The sequence below is a fragment of the Furipterus horrens genome, unplaced genomic scaffold (assembly GCF_987537825.1).
Source record: "Furipterus horrens unplaced genomic scaffold, mFurHor1.1.pri manual_scaffold_6, whole genome shotgun sequence".
Lineage (NCBI taxonomy): Eukaryota > Metazoa > Chordata > Mammalia > Chiroptera > Furipteridae > Furipterus > Furipterus horrens.
The window spans coordinates 84,263,052-84,269,051 of record NW_028327176.1 but is presented as its reverse complement, the minus strand read 5'-3'; positions in this window follow the sequence as shown (position 1 = coordinate 84,269,051).

The window sequence follows — 6,000 nt, the reverse complement described above, 5'->3', positions numbered from 1 at the left end:
GTGACAGCCTGGACCCCCCGCCCCTCCTCATCCCAGGAGGGCACTGGACAGGGGGTCCTGTGTGTGGCTTTGTCAGACGGACCCAGCTCTGTCCCTTGAGCTGTGTGGTTGTGCGCTTGAGGCTCGCCGCTTGACCTCACCTTCCTCCTCTGAAATGGGATGAAAGGGGACTTCCTCCCGACTCCTGGGATTCCTGCGCTCTGCACTAAGCCCTTTACCTTCACTGAACCAGGCTGGCTCCTTAACAGGTGAGGACATAGACAGAGAGGAGGAGCGACGGCCTGAGGTCACCCACCTACCAAGTGGACTCTGTTGCTGTCCTCCCCCCAGAACACCCCCAGAACCCACTTCTTCATGCCAGAGTCTGGGGCCACCTGTGACTGACCTCAGGGCTTTTTCCAGTTGGAAGAGCAGGTGAGCTAAAACAGCTGGGGGCCTGAGAGTTACTGCCGCAGAAGTTCTCAGCCCACACAGGTGTGGGCTTGGTGCACCAGAGCCCCAGCTCCGGGGACACGCTACATGCTCTGTCGCAGGCTCTGAACAGGACAGAGCCCCAGGGCCCCAGTGGCAATATCCTTGATAACACACCCTTCATGGCTTCCTTCCTTTCCCGGCCCCGCTTGCCCACCCCCCTGACAATGCCTCCTAAATCAAGTACTTACCCTTGAATCCTTGCCCCAGTGCCTGAGACCCCCCTGACCCCCAGGTCAGGACCTGGATCCAGAAAGTTGGGTTCTGGAATCCCCGTTCTTAAACACGGCTCTCCAGACCCCTCCTGCTGAGAGCACAAGGTGTGTGCAGTCTTCCAAGGGAGGCGCGGAACCAGGAGCAGAGCAGGAAGGGCGGCTGCTTTTGTTACTCCTTGTATTTGTATCACTGTTTTCCCACGCAGGCAACAATAGTTTTGAAGGCCCCTCCCAGCTCGCACCTTCCACAAGCAGCCTGGTGAGCATCATTCCCTCAGTGAGGGTATCCCAAACCAAGCCTGCAAGGAGCACCCGGCACCTCCTACCTACCGTCACACATCTGACACTCACCAGGGGTTGTTTGGTAAGCAGGCCACTGACAGGCGAGCGTGGGGGTCTGCAGCTCTCCCATGCCTGGATCCGGGTCAACGACCCCTTTTCCTGGTCAGAGCCCTGCATCCCTGGGCAATGTCCTCCATGCATCATACAGCATGAACTCTTTCGTCCCACCCTGTCTGCCTCTGGGGACGAGTCCCCTGCAAAGAAGGCAACACAGTCTACCGGTGCATACCCCCAACACCTGCCTCCCCAGCCTGGGCTCCTGGAGGCAGTGACCCTGCAGTAGCAACCCTGCGCCCATAGAGAGGGGCAGAAGCGTACACCAGGGGCACCCCCTGCTGGCCACACTTGGGAGAGCCGGAGCTCTGTTGGAAGTGGGCAGCGAGGGCATTTCACCCCGCAAGTGGCCCGCAGGACCCTGGGTGGCCCTGGGGTGCTTTCATGACTGTTGTGGAGCAAGTGCGAGAACCAAACTGTCGGAGACAACCAAATTAGAATGTAAAGAGCCTTTATTAGCTGGCCAGCGACTGCCCACCCGTCCACAAGCCAGACTTAGGTGGACAGCCCCAACCTTAGGGATTGGGGGGGGGGGGGTTATAAATCATTTCAGGTGCAGGAACTTAGACAGAAATACAGCTTGATAGAAAAAAAAATTTCTACCATTCCCCAGGTCATTGCTCAAAGGAATAGGTCACTGCTCAAAGGAATAACAGGTCAAGTTCCTTGTCCTGCTTGATTGAAACATGCAACCGTGGGGGTCCTGAGTCCGGGACCCAAGTTCAGCTGATTACCCTGCTAACTGGACATCTAAGAAATACCCTTTAACAAGATGGGTCTTGCTCGGGATGGCTATCGGCTGACCACTGTCCCCACGATGTCCCTGAGCACACCGTTCTTGGTTGCTGGGTTTATTTATTACATAGCGTATAGCTTATGGAGTGCAGTTTCGGAAGGATGGGAGCATAGCATGCACCCCTCCAAGTACTCTGTCACGAGTGAGGTATTCCAGCCGAGGGACCCAAAACCCTGAAGCTTCCCTCTGGATGGTCCAAAATGGGGACTCGGCAGCTTCTGCTCCCTGGGATCTCCGCAGGACAGCCGGCATATCTTCAATGATGAAAATCTGCTAGTGACAAAATACAGGAGAGTGCAGCTCCCTCTTTTTACCACTGAAAGTTACCAGAAGGTCATATGTTCTTTGTGGCAGAAAGGAAATATCCACCCAAGAACACAAAGTTCTGAAGGTGACTTTATAGACAACTCTGGGAGACCAGCAGATGCACAAGATTTTAAGTCCTAGCCTGAGCAGCAAACTTGAGGCCTGGTTTTCTCTGGATAACACCACTGGATTAGAAAACCCTCATCAGATCTGGACCCAGAAAGAGAACTAAGGAAGTGGGCACCAAAACGGCCAATGGAAATCTCCAGAAACCAGCAATGGCCGGCACTGACCTGAATAGACACTTCTCCAAAGAGGACATACGGATGGCCAAAGATGTATGGAAAGATGGTCATTGTCACTAGTCATCAGAAAAATGCAAGTTAAAACCACAACGAGATATCACCTCACACCTGTCAGAATGGCTACCATGACTAAATCAGCAAACGAGTGCTGACGAGGATGCAGAGAAAAGGGAGTCCTCAGGCACTGCTGGTAGGGATGCAGACTGGTGCAGCCGCTACGGAAAACAGTGTGCAGTCTTTCAAAAAATTATACATGAAACTGCCTTATGACCCTGTGCTTTCACTTCTGAGACTATATCCAAAGAAACCCAAAATGCAAATTATTTACAATAACCAAGATTCACCAAGATGAGTTTGCAAGTGGAAAGGAAAAATAATATTAAGAACAGCTCTCCAGAAACCAAACCAAGAAATTTATAGTCTACAAAGTGCTAGAGATTGTTTGAGGAGGGGGAGGAAGATGGGGAGCTAAGAGTTGAGTGAGTGCCTGCTATTGGCAAGAGACAGAAACGCTAACCCTTCAAAAGAGAAACAACTATTTACATAAACTGGTTACCTAAACAATACAAGGAAAGTTCAACCACCCGTTTCTTAATCTCTGCAGCAGAAACGAACAACTTCCTAAGGGTGGAAGAGGAATTCTATTCACCAATAGATAAGTCAGTAGTTTTACTTGTTATCTGATGACAGTATGAAGACAGGAAAGTGTCCCATTTCTAGCTGTGCAGCAAACTTGATAGCTCAACTCTTCCTCTGCAACAAAACACAGAAATGCTGAAGAAGATGTAAGAAACAATCTATTACATGAAGAGGAGAACTTACAAGAAAGTAAGGGGACATCCTGAGGGCCAAAATGGAAGGAAACTGAAAAGTAGACACATAAGCTGTGAGCTGACATTCTAGCTCTCCTAGCTGGCCTGGCACAATTTGCCCATCTCATCATCAACCTGTGGCTTTCAGCTTGAACAAGCTATAAGGGAACTCATGTAACCTTGGCCTTGCAAAAGGCAGCAGGTGGGAATTAAATGCCCCTCCCCCGAAGCCCTCCATAAACAGGAGGCAAGTCGCTGATGACCCCTCAGTGAAAGGGAAGTCAAGAGAACACTCTGCCACTAGGACAGGCAGGTGAAGAGGAAAAGTGTCTGTCCTGGCCTGGGGGGGTCTGCACATTCCTCTTGAGGTCTGGAAACTCTGAAGCTGAGAAATTAAAATAATAGTGGTCCTTTGTCGGTAACAGCCCTGGGAATAGGACATAAGGAGACACAAAACTTATCCAGAAGGCACTATTCTTAACATGTCACTCAAGAGTAGTACAGAGAAAGCCCTGCTGAAACTGAGCTCCTCTTTCAAAACTACAAAATACCTGCGTAAACAGTCTACCAGATATGAGAATCAACACATACAGGCAAGAGGAAATTGTTTTAATAGAACTATTAGAGACACTATAAAATGAGCATGTATAAAGTGACCACTGACGTAAAAGGAACTGAAAAGTTAAAAAACCAACTAGGCACCCTGAAACAACAGGCAGATCTGAAGAATGATACGCAGCTAGAAATTAACAGCAACCCAATGAATAATTTTAGGAGGTTATATGAACAGCTGACAAGCTAATCCATGAACTAGAAAACAGAGAAAAAGGCATCACCCAAAGAGAAGTAATAGGAAACACAGAGAGCTTAAAAGATAAAGAGAAAAGAACGAATAGGTCCAACATATGTTTTTTAAAACTAGTAACCATACTATCTGTGTCTCTGAAATGTGTTCTCCACAATATAACAACTCTTTATCCAGTAACCTTGCATGATTTTGCTATTGAAAATCCAAACATACTTCCTTAAACACTAACTTGTTTTCAACATTGCTTATTTTTAAGGTAGTTTGACCATGCTATATAGAGATGGCTACTATTTTGAAGGGGCTTTCTTCCTTTTACATACGAATATTGAATATCTTTCATTCATACCTAAAATCGGGGAAGCAGATTGTAAGGAAAGGCCACCTCAAAACCAGCAGGACATTTGTTGTACTCATCCTAGAGGAAAAGCTGCCAGTGACGCTCTTGCTTTCCTGCTGCCTGTTTCAGCTGAAGCGTCAAGTTAGAGATTCTACTGAAAATGATACAGCGTGTACTTGAGAAGAAAAACAAATAGCTGTTTAGCCAAGAAACAGAGCATGAATGACAATTATGTCTGAAGGGCGCAGGAAGAGATGTTCCTTGAGACCCTCAAAGCATGTCTAAGTGACCCAAATGAGAAGTTCACATTTTTTAAAAAAAACACAGTAGCTAGTTTGCTTAGTTAAGGAGTAATACTATATATTCAACGTTATGTGCGTGGGTTCGAGATAAGGCCAGCGTATAATTTCCAAAGCTTGAATTCAAGAGTGATTCATATGCTGAATATCACACGCAAGTTTTCCACCCTGGGAAAGGTCGGCGGAGGTCTTGGGGGGGTCCATGGCCTGTTGTAGGAGTAAATTGGCTCGTCCACCCACACTGAGCACAGCTCCTTCCTCCACTCCTTTGAGCTTCTCTTGTATTCTCATCAAGAGATCCTCAGGAACTTTGTTGAAACTCTGGCCAATTTCACTAATGACAAGAACACAAAGGCATTAATGAGCCAGATCATTTCAAAGGGCCTCGGGAATAGGAAAATCTGAACAACTGACGGCTCTTCCTAAAATACTGCTCACCGGAGACTGTTTGCGTTCCTGGTCGTCCACATTCAGAGTGAAGTGGAGCTCAGTTTCATCCCCAGCCCCTGCTGTGAATACAAAGCTTTCGAAGGGTTCATGGTCCAGTCAAACAGAGGAGCATACGGGAGGACCTAGAAAGGAGAACATATGTGTTAGAAGAACAAAATGCAACTTGATGACGTATTTAGTAACAGTAGGAACAGTATTATAAAACTAATAGAGGCCAGTCATATGGTAGTTGATTGGGGGGAGGGACAAACTCACTGCACGCACAGGCTTCTTGTTTCTTTGTGGAGGAACCTACAGTAGTACGAGGCTCTGGGCTTCTTACCCCATTCTGAATGAATTCATTCCCCGGCCACGGTTGGGGGCAGTGACATCCCTTGACTCGTGTTTCCTTATGTGGTGAAACTAATCTATTAAAAGGAGATAAGCACTAGTCACTTTCTTCTCTCTCCCTGTGCTGGGTAAGGGCATTTACATTGCAGGCCCAATTCTCACGCACGACGCTAGGCTAGGCTAGGCTAGGCTACGAGTGTGACAGCACTGGCAACCCTGTTGACCTCACTCCTGAGTCTTGTTCTCCAAGAGTTTTAATAGTAGCAACCTGACATTTTGATCTCTATCCTATTCCCATTCCCAAGGCTCTTCTGTGGTTTTTTATTTTTTTCCCCCTCTCTTTTTTTCCCCTCAATTAGTTCCAACTTTGAGTGAAGAGAAAAAGGTCTAACTTACTGAAAGCTCCTCAAAACACAAGATCTAGTGCTGTGGTTGGCATCTTAAGTTATACATGGAGAAACATTTTAATACAAAA